Source organism: Enoplosus armatus, chromosome 9 (assembly GCF_043641665.1).
Source record: "Enoplosus armatus isolate fEnoArm2 chromosome 9, fEnoArm2.hap1, whole genome shotgun sequence".
Classification (NCBI taxonomy): Eukaryota; Metazoa; Chordata; class Actinopteri; order Centrarchiformes; family Enoplosidae; genus Enoplosus; species Enoplosus armatus.
Window position 1 is genome coordinate 20,646,439 of NC_092188.1, and position 25,368 is coordinate 20,671,806.

Consider the following 25,368-nt stretch of genomic DNA (forward strand, 5'->3'; position numbering starts at 1 on the left):
AGAAGCAGATGAGATTTTGTGAATGCGAATTTTAAAGCCTAACAGAGACGCGACTCTGCAAATTAGTTTCAGCTACATGGTTAATGTACATTACACCTGATGCATTTGTGTATGAAAGCATTATTACAGCAAATTATAGAAGCTTTTAAAGTGGACGTTCTTACAATATGTCATCAGATTAATGTGAGAAATTCAAAATAAAATCAAGCCATTGCAATGCGGTTATAATGTGCTTATGATGCCTTATATGAGCACTGTTGTTACTGCTGAAGCCAGAGAGCCAATCCTCATCATCACATCAGCAACAAATCCCTGCTGAAAGAGAGCTCGTTGTGTTGACAAAATGTTGGCCGGACAGCATGAGATCATAGGACTCACATCATTCTAACGGTGCGTTGGGGCGGAGTTTAGCTCAGACCTCTTGCTCTTGTGCGGATTCCTTTTCTCTAAAGTAATGATGTGTAACACTTTTCATATAAATAAATGCTGCTCTCCGCCTTTGACTTGACAAAGATGCATGCAGGTTTGAAATGCTGAATTAAGTCCCCAGTGTGCAAACTCTAATGTGCATTTCATTATCTATGTAATGCATTATTTATGTATTTCCTATCAATAAAACACAGCCTGTTGACTTGCTCTTTAAACACTCTGCATTGGTACCTTTCCAGGAAAATATTCAACTGGTGCACAGGAATTGTTGCTTTGTAACAGCAGGCTGTTTGTTTACAACAGTGGTCCCCAAACTTGTTGTGTTACGATTTCCTTTGGAAGTCAAAAAAAAAGAAGAATGCAAACTGATTGGTTGAACTGGAAAGGTGAAAAAGTAAATTGAAATAAATAGAGTAACCATGGCCGTAGTCTTCCAGATTGAACTTTCACTGAACTTCATGAACTACATCTGCGTTTGATAAGTCAGAATGTCTGTTGTGAGTCAGGCCTATAGGCTTTTTTCACAGGAGATATCGAGGCTAGCTGCCAAAAACAAGATTTTTGAATAGCAAGGGGAACATGTCATGGCTGCCCTTGTGGTTCACTGTCACACTGTCACGGCTAACTGGAAGTCTCATCACAGAGACATCTCTCATGTAATCAGTAACGCGTGTGTTATTCCTGCTGCCCCCTGCTATAGCTCCGTGCCCCTCTGCCCCGCTGTTTGGGAACTCGCTGGCTTGGAATAAGTAGTATGGCTACTGGGTGAACTGCATCGCTCCAGACATGTATCAAGACATCTAAAGAAAATAATATCACAGTCAATGAAGTTATGATAATGTTACTTCTGGGTATGTGGGTTCTATTGGCATTCACTTGCTGCATGATCTTCTTCTTCTTATTCATCACAGGTCCCTTCTAAATATGCTCACACGTTTACTGACATGAATGAAACCCATCCCCTCTGTCTGACTTTCACTGTATTCATGTTTGTGTTTGTGTTTGTGTGTTTATCCCCCCCTTTCACCAGGGTTACTGGCACTGAAGGCTGTTTCTCATCTCCGCATGCCCTGTTTGACACATGGCTAAATACAGCTGAGCCGCTCACACTCATTTTTAACCAAGCGCTCTGTCTATCCACTCTCGCCTCCGTCCTTTGCTTGTCTTCAGACGTCCTCTTATTTCCCAACAGGATTCACATGAAAATGTGAGTTGTTTTGATCAAAGTGTGATACCTGCTAATGTTTACATCAGGACTCTTGACATTAAGTCTCTCCCACACACACATTCACATACTTTACATAAGCAGGGACCACAACCACTCAAACCGAATGTGTTCGTGCAGGGTGATTTATAGTTTGATTTGTGGTGACATCAGTACTTTCACAGAACCTGATATACTAAAATGCTTTATTCATTAAAGCAGGGAAAGAAAATTACAGCCTTCAAATATTCTCAGAACTCAGCTCCCAAATGAGAGGATAATATGAAAATATAAAATAACATACTGTATGATTTAGCTTTATTGTTTTTTTCCCTTGACCTTCCCATAGATTTGTGTGTGCCTCCCCAGCCGAGAAACTCTCCCAAAAGTTTCCCTTAATTGATTCTCACCACATTCCAGTGAGCTGCCTGCCAAGCAGCCGCTCTGATTAAGAGCGCAGGTACGATCCAGGAAATAATCCAGCGCTGTGGGTTTGTGAGAATTTGTAGCTAAGATTTGGATCTGTTCGTCGATCCTTCCAGCTGGTGCAGCTAGATAAACTCAAAAAACCTACAATTCAACATCAAGTCCGGGCAAGATGATTAACCTGTGAGGTCACAAATTAAAGACAGCAACAGAGGAACGTTGAAACCTCAGATGCCAAATCTGTGACTTATAAACTGTCTCGCTTCGGCGTGATTCATTATTATCAAATTAGCATCATTGCATTCATAAATTGGCGATCCCTCGTGTCCAATCAGTCTCGTTTGACTGCAGTATCTTATGACGGCCATGTCTTTAAAATCCAACCGTTTTTTTCTTAACCCTGGTCGTGTGTAAGGGAATGAACACAGAATAACGGGAGGCAAATGCAGATGCAGCAGGTATCCTGACTCACTCTGTATCACTCATTCCTATTACTCACCAGACAGCCTGTGAGACACGGCTTCGCCTTCTGCTTTCGCCTCCCACAGGAAGCGTTTCGCACGGAGATCAATTGACGAAAGATATGAAGACGGTATTTCATGCTGCTGTGGATTTTTTTTTACTGGATGTTGCGCTGTAGCCCCTGGTTGTTAATTCACAGATGTTGGGAGATGAACACCAGCCATTACTACCGCACTGTCTTTGCCCGTGGACTCTGTGGATCGCTCATCCCTGTTGAATTATTGTGCCTCCCTGTTAGGAGACCTTGAATAGCACCACGCTTATATGCTACAGCACATGTCCTTGACGTGACCTCAGCAGTACCGGGCGATATGGCTTCAAAGGACTTGGCCCTGATGTAATTACACATCTGTTGGCTTTTTATCCTCCTTTCATCCTTAATTCCCATTTTTTGCCATGCAAAATGTTTACTCAGGTCAGTCATAATCACAGATCACTGGTGTGGACGCTGACCTACACACAGCTTCACCACGGCCCCAGAGCTCAGCATATTATTTTCCTCTAAAGATAAAGTAGTGAGGATACATCTGTGTCGTCTTTGGCTCATCAGTTTCTCGTGATGTTTGGATGCGTGGAAACTGCACGGCATGGTATCACGAGAGGTTTTGGTGTCGTCTTCCCTCCTCTATACGGAAGTGCACCCTATCATTTAACCCCATTCCCAAGATCCCCAAGATTATATCATATGAAACTGTATATAGCTCTCCTTCCTGTTTTGTATTGTGCTATATGCAACAACTATGTGCTACATCCTCTGTATATTATACTTGTGTTACGAGGCATGCAGGTCCAAACAAGAAGAAAAGCCTCGTTTCATCGTAATAACCTGCCAGCAGTAGCTTTTCCCACACACAGTGTTGTGTGGACCTCGGACTGCTCGGCCCTCCCGGGTACGATCAAGTATGCAGATGGCAGCCCAAGGCAGCGCTGTAGCGAAACCTCAAGGGGCCGTACCTCCCTGTGTGTTCCCTGTTCCATCCCTGTCGTCCCGTCTGAACCAGACTGACAGCTGCGCCTTCACTTTCTCTGTGATTTCAACCTCAGAATTCAACCATAAATTGGGTTCCCATGTGAAGGAAAACGACATCCACCCCGTGCTGATGTAACCCCTAATTACAATTGATGTTTTTCCATGGATTCTGACCAAAATGTTGCACTGCAGACTGTACAGATGGACAGTATGTGGAAGGCAATGACAATTTGCGTCGCCGCAAATGTATTCCAAACTTCTGATGGGATTTCAAGACAAGCGCAGTCCCGGCAGGAGATGGTATGATTCTGATAGCTTGTCTGTGGTGTTGATTCCTTCTCATCAGCCTGTGTTATCATTCTCTGTATTATGGTCCTCAGCATTGTGTCTGTGTCTGTCGGAATAGTCTTAACTCAGGGCAAAAATGTCTCCCTGCAGATATTGAACACACTGGGACAGTGTTAAATCTCCCCCCCTCTCTCGTCCACACTGTTTCTTATTGCAGCTTTAATTACCATAAAAATCCTACAAGCTTTGGCTCTTACACAAACACATTCAGATGACTGATCCGCTCTCCTCTGTTCCCAGAGTTCAAGAGGGTCACTGACTCTCCAGAGACTTTCTAGTGTATGATGAGCCACCGCACTGTGATTCATGCCCATAAACATACGTCACAAGGGCTGATCTTTGGCTGATGGTGTCGAGCCATGGGTTGCATGCCTCTGATACAAGCCAGCACTTATTTATTCCTCTCCCTTGACCTTTGACTCCCCGAGTGACGTCTCGCAACGTCGGCAGTGCTCGGATGTTGACTGTCAACGTCATGAATTTTGTGACGATGTGAGGATGTGAGTCACCGGAGCGGGGACATTTAGCCCCCTGTGACATGCAATGTCGAGCACTCGACTGGATTTAGCGATAATCAGATGCTGTCGTGTGGAAGGCAGAATGGAGGATCATTCATTATTCATGTAATGATTAAGATGAGATGATTTTGACGTTAAAATGTGTGCCAGGCAAAACTGATCCTCTAACCTTTTGTTCGTTCATTAATTTCAGTTTTATGCTGAAGAGGAAAACAGACTGTTGTGATACTTTCAATCAGGATTGCCTTTTCTTTTGCATTTTATCTCTGTCCTGTCATTTATTCTTTAAAAAAAAAAAAGCATGATTCTGACATGATTCTTTGATGCAAACATTATGTGAGCACATTGTTTGACTGAGGAAATAAACAAAAAAATGTTTCCATATGCTTTCACATGGCCTTGGTTTTGCCCACATGGATTCTCCAAGCTGCATCAAACTGTGCTCTAACTCACACGCCTCTCTGTTGCTGTAACCACTTCACCCTGTTCCATAGTAAAAAAACATTCCTCTAATGCAAACCAATGTTCTGCCCTCATGCCTTCAAGGTAAAACAGTGTTTTTTTACATTCTCGCCTGCTCTTTGATGTTGATATTTCATGTTAATTCAATAGCGATGCTTCCACGGTATGATGATATTCAGTTCTGTCGATTCAAACCTTTCAGGCCTACTGTTTGAGTCAGCATGGCACCCAGTTGATCTAGGCCAGATAAGACCTCAATATCACACTCACCCAGACGCCCCGGTTTATCAAATGAAATGAAAAAAAAATGGATCACACACTTCTAATATTTTATTATTCATACACCTAATGGCCCCCTTTGTGTATTGGGAGCACCATAAATAACAAAACTCTCTGGGCAGTGGAAGAAAGTGCACCATTGGCTATAGTGGAGATGAAACATCCAGAGAGTGTGACACACATGTGACAGGGCCCGCATCCAAACAAAATAATGATGTGCTGGCCGGGGCAGAAGGAAAACAGCTTGTTCTGGTTAGACGCTGACTGGCGTGTGTCCCTCCATTGAAGCCAGAGCCGCGAAGAGTCGACAGCAGCCGCACCGCTCACAATATGACAATAAAATAGCTCATCCATCCGCTCTGTCTCCGGTCTCCAGCCTCCAAAGTGATAATCAAGCTCAGAGGAGCAGCAATAAAAGCAGCGACAGTTTTATTTTGTTACCTGCAGAGCTCTGTGTCGGCGCCACTCACCGGCAGCAGATCGGTGATAGGCGCTTGAGGACATGGCAGAGATGAGCGCAACATGCTTTATTTTGTGTATCTTGAATGTTTCACACACAATATGAAATTAAAAGCAGACAGCTTTTCACCATATGGATCACATATTTCATATATCGCTTCAAACCACAGGCAAACGCTGTTTTGATCAGAGATGCAGATCTTTATTCTCACCCAACCGAACCCTCACCCTGCGTTTAATGGTTTCAAGACATATAGCGTTTCAAAACCATAAACCATATAGCGTGTCTCCCACAACGTGCAACATGTCCTTCCAAGTACTACGCAAGATTTGTTCAAATTCCCAGATCGAGATCCAGATTCCACGGTGTTCTTTGGTCAACACAGTGAGAAAATAAGACCCAGCACTTGTAATCACTCTCTGTATCACTGAAGTTGAATCATCCAAGCATCAAGAGTCCTGCAGGTGCTACAGGATACCTGTTGTACAGGAGGACTGGAAAACTCAAGTCTGGAGAGGAAACTCAAGGAGGTGAGTAATATTTCTGGCAACCTGCTGAAACTGTTTCAGTATGGGGTAAAGATGGCCTTACACGCTCAATGTAAACTCAGATGTGTAGGGCTGTTACAAGTTGGAGGTAGATCAGTGCAAGTGTAAGTCCAATGCAGAAATATCATTACTTCTATCAGGTAAAGTGCTGCATATTGTATTTAGATCTGCCATGTAGGCAAAGGCTCTATAGCAAACATGGCAAATAACATTGAGGTTGTTACAGGGTGTAGTGAAAGACTGGGAATTGGACTGGATGGGTTTGGCTTGGGGTTGACAAACCCAACAATTTAAACCAATATAAAGTGTCTTGTTAAGGTGTTAGGCCACCATGGGCCACCAGCACAGCTTCAGTTCTCCTTGGCATATATGCTCCAAGTCCACTGGAACTCCACTGGAGTGATGAACCATTTTTACCAAATAATTCCCATATTTGGTATTTTGATGACGGGGGAGGTGAGCAATGTCTAAGGTCGCGTTCAGACCGTGTTCAGCCCTGAGTTTAAAAAAATGTGATTACTCTAACTTACTTACTAACTGGCCTCCCTGGATTTGTATTTCACTGTCTCACCGGTAGCTGAAGCAACACGTCCCCACCACCGTAGCCCTTAGAGCTGTTTTCAGTCTGAACGGCCTCTAAAAGGTCTGTCCAAAATCGTAGTCGTGCTTGTCTCTGAAATCTCCACGGGACCAAATTCTCAATGCCTTCCTGGCTGAGCAATCTGACGATGAAGTCGTCTTCAACTTCCCTCCTGTGGCAATGTGTTGCGCTTTTGGTGGTGTGGTATAGCTGTGGTAATAGCTTCAACACACAAACAGGGTCATGCATTCAGTTGGTGCAGGCCACCACCTTCACCATCATCAGCCAGGACCTCCGGTGGGAGCTGAACATCAGCTCCGTCATCAAGAAAGCCCAACAGAGGATGTACTTCCTGAGGCAGCTGAGGAAGTTTAACCTGCCACAAAAAATGCTGGTTCACTTCTACACTGCCATCATAGAGTCCATCCTCACCTCCTCCATCACCGTCTGGTACGCTGCTGCCTCCACCAAGGACAGACGCAGACTGCAGCGTATCATCCGCTCTGCAGAGAGGGTGATCGGCTGCAACCTTCCATCTCTTCAGGACCTGTACTCCTCCAGGACCCTGAGGAGAGCAGGGAAGATCGCTGCCGACCCCTCCCACCCCGGACACCATCTGTTCGACCCCCTCCCCTCTGGCAGGAGGCTGCGGTCCATCAGGACCAAAACCTCCCGCCACAAAAACAGTTTCTTCCCCTCTGCAGTCAACCTGACAAACTCTCACTGACCCCCCCCCAGAACACAAACACAAGCTATACGTTATATTAACGTACATCACCCCTGTCCCCACTGCGTTACATTAACGCACCCACCCCCTACTGGACACTTTATCTGGACACTTTACTTTATTCTGGTCACTGCACTGTTGTTATTTATCTTATCTTATTTTTTTATTTTATTTTTTTTTTATTTTTATTCTTATTCTTATTTTAGCTTTTATATTCTACTTATTTGTTATCAAAACAATAGCACCTTCAGACCACAGCAAATTCCTTGTAATGTATGTTACTTGGCAATAAACAGTTTCTGATTCTGATTCTGATTCTGATTCTGATTCTGATATAAGTCTCTTATAAGTGGGGAGAGGTGGAAAGAGGGAGATGGAGTGTGGGAGGGACAGACTTCCTTTTTGGCTGATCAAACAGCACATCAGTCTTACTTATTTTATGGGCTGGGAGCAAATAATTCTCCTTCAAGGTTGGCTCATGTTTTCTTGGCAGAAATATCTATTCTCTGAACAGATATTAATCTATTCTTTTAAGACCTTGGATGGAACTTGAGCTTCCTTAAGGGCAGTCAACAGCGTGGAGGAAAATTGTAAAATATATATATATATATATTGCTGTAAAATAATTGTCAGATAGGCTTGTTGTTAGGCCGGTGATCGATTGAAGTGATGATTGACAATAGTTTTTTTTTCCTATGCCGATATTAAGGCGATTTTAACTAACTTACTATCACAACTAAGATGTTATAAAAACAATACCTAGAATCTGCGGCCTACTGTGCATAGAGATGTTTCTGGTGGAGCGGCATGTCCGCCCGCTGAGCTGTGAGCATTAACCAACACGGTCGACAAGTGAATTTTGAATCCTTAATTACAAACCAGTTTGCCGTCTCTTTTCCACGGATCTGACACCCCGCATCTCCGTTCTCCACATGCCTGCTCACCAAAACCTTGCTCCGTGCTCCGTAACAGTAGTGACCCTTATGGATATGATTTGGATTGTGATACTGAAGATAAGAAGATAATAATGTTAAACAGATCATCTTTTACTCCTTTTCCCAGATTTTACGAAAAAAAAAAAAAAAAATTAATAATGTTGGACTCATTCCTACTGATAACCAGTAAATTGTAATACATTTCATCATAGTTTTGTTTACAAAGATTGGTTTTTATTTGGTTTTAGTCAACAATGTCAACAAATATTTTTCATCAAATGCTTTGCGGTCCAGTTTGGGTCTCAGATGCTTCCCATAGACCTTTTTTTGACTGGGGAAAGCACAGGTGTTACTAATCACATTAACAACGCTTGTGTTCTATTCAAGTTTCCCAGCAAGCCGTGACAGCGTGACAGTGAGCCAGCATGCACAATAACAGGACCCTGAAACCGAAGCAGCAAATGGATCATAATTACTTTTTATTATTGACACCTGTGCTTTTCCTGCGGTGATGTGTCAAAATGTCCTCCACGAAAAGGCCTATTGAAAAGCCCAGGGAAGCGACTGCGCTGCTTTTTAGAATCAGAAGAGGGGAAGTTAATCCGATGCACATGTGAAAGCAACCACTTCGGCGTCAGCCTGGAGGCCGTTTCTCTTTTAAAACTGAGAAATACTGTTTGAATACACGATAAAGCAGGTGCTTCTAATATTTTGTCCCAATTTATGCCGGTGAGGGTAGACTAAATATTAGAAACACTTCCTTGAATATTGCAATACAATTCAGCAGCACTACAAACAGCCTCCAACCTTCACAAAGGTAGGTTTTATTGCAAAGTTACACCATTATTAGAGACAAGCTTCTTTGAGGTGTGTGTTTATGTGTGTGTGTAGCTTGCGGAGCTGCATCAGGCAGTGTCAGTAGTATCTGGATAATTACAGTCTTCTCACTTCTCCGTCCGCATGCCAAACGTTCCTCCATTGATCACTACGTCCTCCTCCCACCGGATTAAAAAGCTTCCATGCCCGCTCTGCTTTTAACTATCAGGTTAATAAAAACGGTCTAGTTATACAGCAAAAGTGACTGCTAATACTGCTACCGCTACAGCTCAGTGGAGCGGCAAACAAATGCTGATTGGTTGAGTGGGGGTTGACTGCCTATAGCATTTCATGAGCAATTAAATTCTGACTCATCTCAAGCAATAACAGGACGCTGTCACCCTGTGTTGTATCCATTTTTCATCGACATCAAACGCAAGCTACTGAAGTCTGAAGCTTGTTTGTCTCAGTTTCTGTTTCATGTTTGTACTTTTTGTATATTTTTTAAAGCCTGCATTAATCAGTCACTTGACGGGAAGCACAACAAGCTGTAGACACAATACAGACATATTATCACCTGATATGGCAAATGCATTAGCTAACTGTTGCCTGTTTACACATCCAGCACAAGGGAACATTCGCATGTTGTGTTTCTGGCCACCTGACAAATGCAAGTCCAATATTTACCCTCCTGTTATCACTGTTTCGGTCTCAATTAAAGCCTGGGGAAATATTTGGCGCTTCAGCTGTTCAATGCTCCACGATGTTCACCAGCTAGTCCCTAACATTGTCTCTCTGCTGTTTAAAGAGGCTAAAATGCTCTGTAGAGCTGTGGGGAACTGCAGAGTTGAGGATAATTATTTGTAAGTTTGTAACTATGAGCGACCCCTGTCACATCACCCAAAGTCATATTTTGATTATATCAGAATCAGAAATACTTTCTTGATATGAGTATAAATGTGTCTGAAATTCAAATGCATCCGTTGTGTGAAATATATAATGAATGAGGCAAATGTGTTTATACAAAGGTGTTATATAATAGAATATGTGCGTGCATGCAGCCTCCCAACGCGTGTACTACAGCATATATAAGTATGTCAACAAGGAGGATTAGTGAATTAATAATTTAAAGACAATAATAATAAATCTCTCCTATCCTAATCTTATCATCAGCTACCTAAAGATTACAGATCACTACTCGGCTCTGGAACACAAATACATGAGTAAGGACAATGCACAAGGAAAGAAATGGCTGAAAACAAAGCAAACCAAATCAAAGAGCCCCTGGGCATATAGTGATCGCTCTCACATGACATGTTTACACACAGTCTGTGGCAGCCGTAGCCAAGCCTTGGCTCCCCCATGCTGCGGTTGAAATAAAACATTGATGCTGTTTCCCATATCGCCATACGCTATGAAAGCCCAATCAAGAACACACCAGCACAGCATGGAGCCGCAGATTTCTTAAACATCACAACAATGTGGTGGAGATTTTGCTGAAAGGAAACAGTCATTGAGTTGCCCCCCAGTTTGGCATCGGATGAAGGAATATTTGTGACGTAGTTGATCAGACCACTGCTGGTTCTGATGTACTGTGGTATTTTGTTGAAAGGATGTTGAAACACAAGTCGTGTCAGGTCTTTGAGGGGAGCTTAATTTAAACACTTCACGCCAAAAGTGCCTGTATTTTTCATGTGATGGATCCCTCTTCCCATGTCACCAATAAACCGCTGTCGTTGCATACCATACCTCCTGACCCTGACAGTTTCAGTGGATCTGGTTGTATGGATCAGGATCATCTCAGGGTCTGCACTCAACAGACATTTCATTAAATAACACCTCAGGGCATAAACTCATGGACTGTTGCCCAAACTCACAAACACACAGCATTTGGGATTGAAATTGATTTGCTTCTCTGTCCCCGAAGGCAGGTGTGAGCTGAGGCTGACACTTGAGTTTTCTTATGACATGTACAAAATTATAGCCCAAAGTGATATGATTTGAATTGAATTTGACATTTATGATTGCCAACAATAACGGAAAAATTGCACAAATGGTGGAACATTCGCCAACAAAAGCTCCATCCATCAGAGAAATGCTAATAATAAAATTAGAAAAAGGGGGGAAAAAATTGTTTATTATTATGATATTAATACTGTTGCTAATAATAATAAGATATTAGTTATACTTTCTAAAAGAAGTATTTTTAATTTAATTTTATTCTTTATGAATAAATCACATTGAATCCAGGGGACAACATGTTAAAGTGAGCACAATTATTTCGCACATAGTCCCCCATGATGTTATTAAGACTAAGGGTCTACAGCCAAGCAAGAGGCTCTGTGAGACTGTAGTGAGACAGCATGTTAACATGCTTTGAGCTAAATGCTAATGTCAGCATGCTAACATGCTAACAGTAATAATGCTGACATGGTGATGTTAAGCAGGATATAATGGTTGCCATGTTCACTGTCTTAGTTTAGCGTGTTAGCATGCTAACATTTGCTAATTAGCACTAAACACAAAGTACAGCTGAGGCTGATGGTAATGCTATTAGCTTTGCAGGTATTTGGTCATAAATTCAAGTATTTGACATACTTGACCTTTGACCTGATGATGGCACTAGAAGAAAATTCAGGGAATCATCAAGTTATTACTACTCATCTTGTGGGGAATATGCATATCTGTATCAACATTTAATGACAATCAATCTAATAGTTGTTGAGATATCTCAGGGACATGGGCCAAAGTACACGTCAAATCAATTTTTCGCCAAAATGGTTTCTGTCTTTGTAGGTAGTTCATATCACACTGATGCTCAGTTGGGCGGGTGTATGGGCGGGACCCCGATACCGCGGCTCCACTCGCCGATCACTACTGGATTACAGACTCTGGCTCCAAGTGACGTCACCAGCGCAAGATGGCAGCGGCCGTATCGGGGATCATTTGGCTTCATTTTTTGTACAGTGGCAGAAAGTGTCCCTTGTAAAACAATATGGGTTTTTTTCACATATGATGGAAGGGGAAAGAGCTCAAAAAGCACATAGAAGCCCGTAACAGCTGAAATTTAGCAGGACATGTGCTAACTAGCAGAGTTAAAACTTTGCACTTTTGCAACAAATTCCATCGGGTCATCAATCACTGTACTGTTACTGCAGAAAACACTTTCCAGCACTCACAGATGTTTAGTCAACAACTTCCCATTTTTGGCAGTCTGGTTTCCACTCTTCACACTGACCTGCCAGTCCTGCTTTCATAGGGAACCTCCTCTTTAGCTTTGACAGACTGTGTAATTATGTCAAAGATGCTTTCAGCCTGCTTCACAAGATGCCTCTGAAACATTTACACTCAGCAAAGGCACATATTAGTGTCCCACACCTTGCAACATTCACACACACACACACACACACACACACACACACACGCTCACACACACAAACTTTACAGTAAACCTCAGCCTCAAGCCAGCCCTGCGAAGCCCGCATCCTGTCATCCTCTCCCCACCGCAGGCAGGTTCAAACAGACTTGAAAACGTACTGTCAGTGTTCCGTGGAGCATTCCCCAGATTCTGCCTTTATGGGAATGTTTGCAATCTGTAAACCCCACAACTAAATACAGAGACCCAACTGTTTCTCTTAGACCGAAATGTTAGTTTATCTGCGAGCGTGTGTACATGAGTGTGTGTAAGTCTATGCGCACCTGCTCTTCTGCGTGTATGCATATATTGTCAGAAGAACTTTCCATATGACCACATAAAGTGGATGATATATTCACTTGGCATGTGTAAGAGGCCATAGGGTACACACACTGTAGGCAGTGGGCGTTTCCTGTACAGTAAATGTGGAACCCTGAGATGGACCTCATGGCTCAGGGCGAGCCTCCCTCCTCCGTCTTTAAAAAACTCGGTTCACAGCTGCGCTTCAAAGGATTACATGCTGTGCTGAGTATAAACTAAGTAGAATATGCTTTCAGTTATGGCCACATTTTGGCCGTTGAGCCTCGTTAATCAGTTTAAAACACTGTAGTGAAAGATTTCCCTCTGTCTCCAGTGATTCCCAACCAGGGATATTTGTACCCCAGAGGGTACTTCTACAGTTGACAGGGGGAGTAGTTCAGCTAATATGAAAATTATTATTTGATTTAAACAAAATATCCACATATAGGAAAATAACTATCCAATTAGCGTCTAAAGTGTTGTGATGCTGACCACTAAGTTCCTGGCTAAAATAGGCTGAGTCAGTTGTAACACCTTAAAGCCACACGTCATATTTTGTTTTCCATGAAGAAAACAGGATTTGATTTTGATGTAAGGATACAAAGAAATAGATGTTTGGCATATATTGTTAAATAGGTGCACAATACGACCAGGGATGTGATCTAAAAGGGTTAAAAGTGAATTTTTCATTTCAACTCAAATCATTAGAGCTAATGATAAAGTTGGTTACAGTCAGTTAAGTTTAGCATGACTACAATGTTTTTTTCTAATGACATCAGTGACTTTCCATTGAAAATGGTTGGCTACACTGCATGTTGCCATTGGGTGCCATTGAGTGCATGAAAACAAGCAGGCTAGCAGAAAAGTCGAAATAGTTAGCTAAAAGTAATGAATAAACAGTTTAAATTGTAGCGAAGAGAGGATAAACAGTTGAAATAATTACCTATAATATATGGATAGACAGGTGAAACTGTTGGCTAAAAGAAATACATAAAAGTTTGAAAAGTTAGCTATGGATAAATTGTTGAAAGATCTTCTGGCACTCCAAATGGTAGCTGCAGCAAACTCGACCAAAGCAACCTAAACATTGACAATTCAACTGTATGAAAAAAATGTTAAAACAAAATTCCCTTTTTATGGTGTTCCATAAAATCCGCTTTAACATTTGAAAAGAACACATGACAGGTGGTGTTGATGAAGGGATACTTGAGCTCATCTAACAGGGATGTGGGGGTCTTTCAGACAACAAAGAAAGGCTGGGAATCACTGTCCTAAACTATGAGTAGCTTCAACCACAGCTTCAGCAGGGAAATTAACATGGCTTGTTTTATGTTCCTCAACCACATGGCATACATAGAAAATGAGATGATGGTCAGCTGTGATCATATTTTCTAAAAACCCTTAAGAGCAACATCTGACTGCTCTCCTCTCCTCTTGCTTATGGGACACTGCATTGTCTTGTTTTGTTTTCTTTGGCAGGCCGGACAGTCAAAGCGGCTTTTCAGCAGCTGTCCTCACATCCCTGTGTGCATAAATATTAATTTGTCTCTCAGGATTTAGTTCCTTCCAGCCCAGCCAGCACACAGCAGTGAGGCCAGTATAGTAAAAATCCCTCAAGGTTTCACAGATACCTCATGACGTGACCCTGCTGAGCATGAGCAAATGGCCGTGGGAGAACGACAGTCAGAACATTCCCTACCTGGGACAGTGTTACACGATGTGCGGTACGTCCTGTCATTTTCTCCACCTGAGAGAAATGACGAGACTGCAGGGTTCGAAACTGGAAAACAGCGTGACTCCCAGTGCTCCTGCTAGGTTCCTGGACACTGTGTCACAAGACAGAAAAAAACACCAGCTTTTGTTTTCCAGCTCTGAAAACTCAAAGGAAGCTGCACAATAATACATGCACTATTGCCCCCACAATACGTACAAACACAAATATTGGAATATGAGAAAGTGTTGCTGAAGTGAAAATTGATTTCACATGGAAATTATTTGTAATGGCTGAGTTATTTAGCATGTGTTAGGGTACATTCTGGACGTCTGTGCATGTACTCAACAGTGGAGCCCAACAGATGCCATGACAAGTATGTAATTTTGTTTCCTTCATGAGACATTCAAAACAGAGACACCAGAAGCCATGTATTACATACAGGTTTTTATGCTCCTTGTCCTCAGCATGAGCAGCAGAGCGATCGCACCATATAGCCAGCCTCTTGCATTCCATGACAAACATCTGGGAAGTGTTTCTGCAGCTTCAGCATCTTGTTTTGTTTTTGGATGCTGGAATGGTAGGAGAGCTGGAGTCTTGTTTATAACAGTTTTATTTGGTAAAGCCCAATGAAAGAAATGTTTGTGTCTTAGTGGGCTAGATGCTGCCAGATCTCATCAATACTCTCAACAAGGACATAAAAGTTTCACCAATGAGCCGTGGGGATCATGATGTCGCTCAACAGGGGCTTGCTTTTCATAAGCACACTGGGTTGTGAGAGCAATAGATGCACACTGATTAGGGGTGAGATGATGAGCGTGTCTGATACCGTAACATAGATAAGTCCTGATTAAAAGAAGCTCCCCAGAATCTCTACATGACCATAGAGCATCAAGGGGCTTTACTGCCTGAATGTGTGGCACATATTCATGTGTGAGCAGTGAGCAGGGGTGAATCAGTGGGCACGGATGCCACACAGATGAATTCTGGGATTAAATGGCAGCAGCGGAGCCGCTCATCTGGTTCCCATGTCTCTTGGAGAGCCAGTAAAGAAACAAGAGCAAGTTTGTCAGCAAGCACAATGACTTTGAACTGTCTCTGCCAATTACTGCTCTGGACTTGGATGATGTTCTTTGCCACTATAAATGCTATTTTTGCCTATTACCGCTTTGCATTTTTTCCACGCCATATCAGCCAAATGGTGAGACCAACAAACAACAGACCTCAGGAAGAGGCTCCGTATTTCAGAGAAATCGCTGACTGATTGTGCTGCTCAGATCACTTACATAACATCTGACAAAGTCTGAGAATGATTAAGATGCTCAGCAAGCCTGCAATCTTAAATCTTGTGTTTATTTACCAAGTAAATATCACTTAGTAGTTTGGTCTCATTCCAGTAGAACATTTTCAAGTAAATAGAAATGTTCATACATGAAGAGGGTTGGTATGTAAATAGCTGTATGTTGTGCGACCTGGCGAGCAGATGCTGGTGAGGGAGGGAAAGCCAGATGATAGGAAACAATTACAGCTTTCACCAGTGTTACATTATTACTGTAACTTTATAAAGGCTGTTTCCAGTAAGCTCAGAGCTTCTTTTCTTTGTCTAGACTCTTACTGGAGATGATGTGTTTGTGCACAATGAAACAAGTAATGCAAACACTCCGAAATGGCTTCTGTGATAGCAGTGTCGTGGGAAGTCTATATAGTGTACGTATATAAACCTGTGGATATTTATATTTATACATATATATATATATATATATATATATTTATAATATCCTTTGGTCTGTAAATCAGAGGATTAAAATATTTCTGTGGAGGAAATATTGTACAAGTTTCGAAAGAGTTTCCAAGTTTCCAAATTGTGAACAAGTGCCCCAAAAGGTTGCACACTTGTCATCAAAGATTTGTGAACAGAAAACTTCACCTTCATATAATTTTATAAACAAATTCACATTGTTATGTCTTCTAAGAACAAAACTAATTTTGTGAGTACAGATAAGTATTTGTGCTTTTGCCAGTCTCATTCTGTCAACACCAAGCCAAGACCCAGATATTTTGCCCAAATTACATATTGTTCCATGAGAAGATATGAAATTTGAAATGGTTTGCGGAGCCAGAACAGCCCGGCCCAGCTGGGTCAGGTCACACGAGCCGCTTACAGACTGTAGAGTATATGTTGAATATGCAATGCAGTGTCAGTTGCAGAAGTTTTGATCTGAAGATACAGTATGAACATGGTGATTTGAACTTAGTCGCCATCTTTTATTTTATATTTTATATTTTATATTTCAAAGACTGCTTCTTCGTCTCACCACACAATGAGGTTTCTGTTTTTTAACTCTATCAGCCTTACTAAACTCAAGGGTCATGCATGAGGATTGAAATGGAAACTGTGAATAAGTGTCTGGAACATACAGAGCATATGGTTGGACATCATAGAAGTGTATTATGCTTAAGGAGAGATTTGAGAAGCGTCTATGGATGTTATTTTGCTTTTCTTGGTCACCCTAAAACTGGGTCACTCCATTGTTACTGCTGTGAATCCGAGCTGGCACAGCCGCAGCTCAACATTTTAAAGCCACCTTTCAAGTCTACACGGGGCTTAGTTTTTCATACTTTAAAGTTATAATCCTCAGGATTTCAGTCCCGCAACACCTGAGGTTACTGATAGGAAAGGCAAGAGCACTGTAATGATTCAGGTCCCAGAGTTTTGTGTAAAATGACACATGTATCGACCACTAGGGGCAGCAAACTCTGAAACAAAAGGAGACCAAAGAAGGCAGAAAACAATGCCGAGACCATGACCAAATGTTGGCAGACTTTTGGCGGACCACTAGGCCCTACAAGGCGAGGGTCACCAGACCGGAGAGGGTCGTCGGGCTAGCACATTGAATGGCTATAGTAGATAAAATTACAGCGGTGGTGTCAAAAATAGGGTTTGGCATAATGAAAATCTTAGGGATATAATTTGTAGTAAAGCAACGTTTTAAAGGCACAATGGCCTGCTGAGTGTGACACATCGACATCTGGACTCAAGCACTAATGAAATCTGGAACCTGCAATAAATCTTAAACTTAATGTAGCATCCCCCTAATATCATTCAATCCAGTTCAGAGCAAAAGCCATTTCCTATCACTGGAATCAGTTCCCCTCTTTTTCTGACTCGCTGCAGTTTCACAGTAATGCATGGCTTTGATTTCTGGCCTGTTACTCTGGTTAATCTATGAAAGCTGCCTATTGATTTCTATAGCAACCTGCTCGCTCACATCAAACATTGACCGCAGACAGAACAATGCCATTCATCATTTGTATAAGGGGAGATAATGTGTTTATGTGTGAGAGAGAGGGAATGACACAGGGAGGGAGAGATGATTCGAGAGCAGCTGTACAGTATATAGTGTATGTGCACCTATATGCCCAAGGGATTTCTACGTATGAGTGTGTCTATGTGTGTGTGCGTGCGCCTGCATTTCCAAGCAGCGGAGAAGCGAAGCCGAGGCTGACGTCAAGCAGCTGACCTTGGGTCTGGATGTGTTTACCACTGTGTGAAGTGTCTGTTCTGGCCAACAGTGATGCAGCCCATGTGTCTGGAAAACGCTGGTGCATGTGTGCGAGGCCGCACCAACATGCAAGTAAAGCAAAACACACACCGCCACCAGCCTTGTAGGGTGTTACAGTGACGCCTAAATACGAGCGGACAGAATTAGAAACGCACGGAAATACCTTAACACACACTTTCATATTTCACACTTTCAGCTGGAGTGCGAGACACTCAAGACATAAACATGCAATTACCACCACGGCTTTGTTTATATGCTGATTATTAGGAGAGAGAAGTCATACTCTCTGGCTGAAAGTCTCTGCTGTGTTACATTATTGATGACTGGCTGGGTCAGTCAGTGGGGGTTTTTTGTAACTTTATGTTTTTGATATTTACTGGTGCCGTTGTGTCATACTGTAGATCACATCTCCCGCTCTCTCGCTGCTGCTTAGTTCCTTCAGGTGACATCGCTGGAGAGATTGCAAAATGCATCAATTGTCAAGTTACCGAAGGTGGCAGCTGTTTTTATTCTGTTGATCTACAGGGGGTAAACAAAAGAAGATATACACTTTACAATGCAATATCCCTGCAGCAAATACGTTGTCAAGTTGGTGTAACTTGTGATATTTACTTTTTAAATACTTTCACAGGTGCTAATTCAAATCGATGGGAGTTTTTAAGGCAGCAGGTTGTTGTCCTGAGAGGTAGATAGATGTTCGATAACATAGTTAAATAATGCAACCTAGTAAAATAATGCATCTCCAAAATGTTAACTTTTCATGAAAAATAGCCTTCTTTTAAGCTCGATGACGGGGTAAGTTTGAGAGAAGGTTTTAGGTTTTAGGGAGCCTATGGTGGGACATTTTGTTTCAACCAATAAAGGAGCTTGTAATTGACTAATATCTGGAGAAAAAACCCATCAGAATAAAACGTGAAGGTAGATGGTTTTCACCAGATAGTGGTGAGTGTTTTTTTGTTTTTCATAATTTGAGACTAATGCATCAGTACATGTTATTCTGGCAGTGACCCTATGGTCTCTTTCTATGGTCTCTGTACTCAACGAGACTGCCATGATACTCTGAATAAAAACAGGCCATTCGCTAAGCTAAGCCGAGCTAAGATTTCCGTTCTCGCACAGCACATATGCAGTTAACATTGGTAAAGATGGCAGATTTACCCCAGAATAAATTCTTAGTAATACTTGAAACAATGGGTCCTTGATTTCAGAGAAAGGTAGAGAAAACCAGGCTTCTCATTTCTAGTCAGCAACAGTCGATTTTGCAATTTTATACTAAAAGACTTTAACTTTGACTTACTTTGTCTGCTGAAGCCTCACATTAAACTTCAGGTAAAGTTCGACTCTGATACAGAGAATTGAATGGATGCACATTACGAAGGGATTTCTTTATGTCCAGCATGGACAGGAGGAATGAATACAGCAAGCAAAATGCGTTTCAGTGCTCATATGGGCACCTGATTAAGGCAGACTTGAAAAACTGTGAATCTATCCTTTAATTCTCTCTTACACACACTATATCACGATGAGATTACCCTCTTCTTCACTATCATGGAAATGCCTATTGGGAAAAAAACCCTAACCCTACAGAGGGAGGTTTCCCATACTCCTTATTGTTCCGGGAGACTTCTTCTGAAATCTTTTAAAGGGAGGTTTTGGGGTTTGCCGTGGCAGTTTCTGGTCATATGAAAGTGGTTTTACTGAATCCATATAGAGCTGAAATTCTGGGGATGCTGAACTCTCTGGCCCTTCTAATTTTATACATGTTTCTGCCGGCATGCAGTGAATGCATCACTGGCAAAAGCCTCTCCATGTGACATTTACTCTGTAATTCCTGCATTGCTTAGGTCTTGGCGTTTTGTCTTACTACAATCTTTTTATGGTAGTTTGTTCAGTTTTGGGAGTCTACAAGCCGTGACTATGTAATATCTTGTCTTTTGTTACTGAATACCTTGGAAATACTCCACCCCTGGATCAATCTGTGATGTTCAATACATATACATTCTATAAATGGGTTATCAGATCTGCCAGAACCTTCCATGTCTCCTTCTAGTTATCAGCAACACTTTTTAATACAATTCTGAGTAGCTACCAAAGAACTTTTCTTTTTAATTTCCTATGAAATTAGTGAATGGAAATGAATGCTTATTGGAAAGATGGGAAACCAACCTAATAACCATTAGTATGCTATGCTCCCTCCCCCCACCTATTTGTTTGTCCAGGGTATGTCTTTTTGTGTTTACTATCAATCGTCCATGAAGAACCCAGTTCTGTTTCCCGTCTCTCAGTCCACTGACGACTCACACCCTCAGAGTGGATACATAGTCGCAAATCAGACATAGGTAGCCGCTAAACTTCATGAGTGATTCCTCCTTCATGCTCCACACATTACCCAGACTAAACACACACACACACACACACACACAGAGTTTGGAGAGTATAAGGAATCCTGAGCAACTCTCTCTTCCTGTTGACTGGCGTCGTGCCCAGAGGGGTTTCCATGTTTCTGTGATGGCTGAGGAACAAGTCTGTGTAGCCACATTTGAGGACAGCATGGTCGACACCTGGACACCTTTTGTATCATTTACAGTAACATCAGCTACACTCCATACATGACGTGGAACAGTTCCTCTGATTCTGTGACAAGCTGAAGAGGGACCAGGTGTCCGTTTTCATGATGAGTTTACTTACTCTGCAATACACAATTCATATGAGTTTATTCAAACCAAATCAAATAAGTAAATCAAATTTAGCGCATCATTTAGCCAGATTCACTGGAATAACTTCTCATTCTCTCATTTTTGCAGTTTCAGAAATAAATGATTGCACATCTATGGAGCAATTGGTTGTATTAAGATTAAATTAAGATTTATCTAGCAGGGGATGATGGCCAGGTTTGTTGCTAAGGGTTTGGCTATTTAGTCTAAACTTTGTCCTGGCGACAGCACTGGAGAGTCAGTCCTCAGCTGGACTCTTAATGTCCTCGGAGCCCAGCGAGCCAGTCTACTGAGCTGCTAATGGGTCCACACTCTTACCATCACCTCATCACTCAGCTTCTGGGAAAGCGTGGTCAGAAAAAAATTATGAGAAATCCCTGCTACGGTTTTATTCTCCACCTTAACAATAATACGCACTGTCACGTACGTTCTGCTGTTGTTGACTACTGCAGCTATTTGAGAGATGTAGTCATGCTCCATTTGCTGTATTTCCCTTAATACTCACTCTGTTTTATTTCATTCTATCGATTTCTCTGCACAAATCATTCAGGTTTTATTTTGTACAAAAAATATGAAATATACACGACAAAGATTCCGCCATTCTAGCAGAAGCACAGTGGAGCTTTGAGCTAAATGCTAACTCCATGACAATAATAAAACTAATACTAACATGCTGATGTTTTGCCGGTATAATGTGTACCATGATCACCATCTTAGTTTAACATGTCAGCATGCTAACATTTACTAATTATTTAGCACTAAACACAATGTGTCATTAGCTTTGCAGGTATTTGTTCAGAGGATTGTTGTTATAAATAATTCCGATTCTGTGGGGGACATGAATGTCTGCACCAATTTTAATGGCCGATATTTGTTGAGAAATTTCACCCAAAAACAAAACTGTCAACCTGGTGGTGCCAGATAAAAAGTCAAGTGATCACCAAAGTCAGAAGGTTTCATCCTCTCGGGACCACAAATGTACAACTGGCATCGTCATCCATTCAACAGTTGATATATTTCAGTCTGGACCCAACTGGTGGACCGACTGACAATCAAGCAAGCATTATTTAATCATAACCCCAAAAAAGGGATGCCATGCTATATGGCTTCCTTTAGACTTGTTAATGCAAGTAATTAGACACATACTTTTCATACTTCTCAAACAGTATGTTGCACATAGCCATGAATCATCACACTGCTCTTCTGTCTGTCATGTAAATGAACAAATGCTATGATCAATTTGGAAGTATTGTGAAGTCATTCTAAAGTATCGTCCATCTATTTGATGCTGCCCTGACCCAGTTCATCTGTGAGGTTTCATCCACTTATATTAGAAATGTATGTAGTGTGGTAGCATACTGTAACAGAACCCATTACGTTCTACCTGGACAGCCACTTGCTCTTCAGTTCCCACAGCTCTCCCATAGCAGGTCTGCTCTCTCTCACTGTTGTGTGCCAGCTATTTGTCTAATAGCAAATCATTTGTCCTTTTGATGCTGCTGTCTGCTTCTCTCCTATGAAAAGAAGACAAATCAAGTACATGTTTTACATACTGCCGACTCTGACCTTTAGCAGTTAAGGGGTTCAGTATATTCCCTCAGCAGACAAACACAAAAGCGTCTTTACAATGAAAACCATGATCTTATATTTTGCTCTTGTTTGTAATTTGTTCTTTGTAATGTCCAGTCTTTTATCTGGACCCTGAATCTGAAATAAAGTTTGAATTGAACAGAATTGAATGACATGTCTAAAATGTGATAATCTACCTCAGTTTTCATTTTTGGTAAACATGGCATGTCTCGTTTTATTATGTGAGAAATGAAACAGCAGAACACTGGTGTCCCTCAATGAAAAGAGGAATAATCAACCAATTTCAGTCTGGGAACTTTTATGTAACACCATGTGAGAGAAAACAGAGTGACCTTTCGTGACAGCAATGCAAATGGCACATGGCTAAGTAAGTACAAAAAGATCAACCAGGCCAACGGGGGAAAAGAAAATGAGAGTTTTTTGTGCAGACTAAGTGACCTCTGCATGATCAATCTGGCTGCTCTGTGAATTTGTTCTTTTTCACACAGTTTGACTCTCTGCCTTGTCTCTACATGCCACATAGCTAACTCTGTGTGTTTACTGTGAGATGGAGTAGAAAGAGTCTCGTTCCCCTCTTTTTTCTTCCTGCTCTCCTCCTTTTAAAATGCAGACCGACAGCTGCACTTCAGCACCTCGGGGTTTAAGCTCAAGTGCAAGTATGGCCTTTTTAACCCCCTGATGGCTCCCTTCCTTTAACAATCTCCCTTTCAGGGCAGCTACAGCCCATGGAGGAGCCTATTCCCTGACCTTGAACACGGGTTTGAGTTACAGTGTCCCTCAGGGACTTCCAGAGTTCTCCAAAGCAGGTCCAAGCTGCAACTGACTCATCAACAAAATCAGGTGCTGCTTCCACAAAGATTTATATTTTACCATCTGGAAATAAGCACGTTTTGTGTCTGAACTTATGTTTTGGAAGACGTTATGTTTCCTGATGTACCAAAAGTAATTATATTAAAGCTTTTTAGTGTCTCAGTCGAGCTCTGCTAGTCGGACACCTTTGGCCAGATTAGCCTCCCTCATCCATCTTTCTTTCTGGCAGCAACCACTTGGAAGTCTCCATTTGCGTCTGCTCCAGTAGATCTCCCAAATCTTAGGGAGGGACTGTACTAAGTCAGCATTCTGGTTGCTGTGTTTTCCTGGTGTCTACAGGCCGCTGAGTTCATGTGTGTGAATGTTCGTCTTCCCTCACGCGCTACTACCATGTCAACGACACAAAGGTTAAGTGGGATTACTCTATGGAAGACAAAAGATTACTCTTCCTGTGGCATGTTTACGTTTACAAGTGCTACTGGGAGACGTCATGTTATCGCTAAAAGAATTAAAGTTTACACAAGGTATGTCCAAATAACAGCTGGTATACTGTGTGCAGGAATATGTAAAAGAAAAAAAAAAGTGATCTGAGGAAGAAGGCATGGAAACTAATAATGCAGCTCCAACATCAAAATGTGTGAGGGCGTTTTTCACTAAGCTTTAATGTTTACAAAATCCAAACACTTTCACAAAGCAACTGTGTGCATCTGAAACAGTCTTTTGTTACACTCTTGCTTCCCATCATTTCTGTCACATTCCCATATTTTCTTTGACAAATGATGTTGATTTACAGTTTACACTCTTGCTCAAGTGGCTACCTGCTTGTCTTGGCTGTGGTACAAATATTTGATATCAAGACAGGCAATGTATAGTACAGTATATGAACTGTATGGGAGTCTGTGTGGGTACATATGTGTGTCTAGGTTCATTCATGCGTATATGGGCATATGCACACCAGTGATATCATACAGTATATGTACAGGCATGTATAGCTGCATGCAAGTCTGGACACATGCTATCATCATAAATCAGTTATGAGCCATTAATAAGTTCATGTTTTGGGTTACCAGCAGGGAAAAATGCCTTTTCCCGGTATTTATTCATGACATATGTTTTGTCTTTTCAGCAAGTTTGTTAATTCAAACCAGAAGACCCCTTCAATCGACTACAATCCTTTATTAAATCTCCCTTATATTTAGAATTGCAGACCTGATAGGTTGTTGCTCATTATAAAATGAAAAAGCCAAACAGAGCACACCACTGTATATTTTAAAAGCCGTATCGAGTGATTTTTTGGCCACTTGGGGCAGTGAAACAAGTTGTAAATATTGATATATCATTACCTCAAAGTTGATATGGCGGATTAGCAAACACTTAGCTATCTAACCCAACTGCAGGGAAGTGGCCGCACACGGTATTGCACAAGAACATTTTTCCCGTACACAATCATTGGAAAAGGAGCGGCTGTAAAACCGTGAATACATTTTTCTGAGCTTCACAAACCCCCCAAAATGATATTTCATCAAATTCATGAGTGCGGGGAGCCAACAGGAATTCGGGCTCAGCCAAGTTTCAGATTCTCTCAGCGCCAGGTTTCTGCATGCTCTATGCAGAAAGCAGAAGTGTGATTTGTGTGATATGAGTGTTTGTGAATAGGCATATAGTTCACAAATGGAGCCACATCCGATGCTAAAGTTAGCACTTTGTGATGACGTATACCTGCGCTGTGCTTTGCCCCTGTAAGTGTCTGCACTATGCCCTGTCTGATCATCTGAAGGCAGCTTTAGCCTTAGACTTAGAATAAGTACTCACAGACTAAATGGTACCATTTCTCTGGGGGCTGTTTAAAGTATTCTGGGAAATATCACTGGCTTAATAGATGATACAAGTTGAGACACTGTCGCTGTGAATTTGTCACACACTTTTAGGTCACAGAAGTGGTTGGTTTTCCCATGAAACCCCAACTCCCTGCAGCAGCGCTTAGTTCCATTTCAAAGCTTCTGTTTTCGGTGCCAGGAATCGCATTACACAATCTTACAGA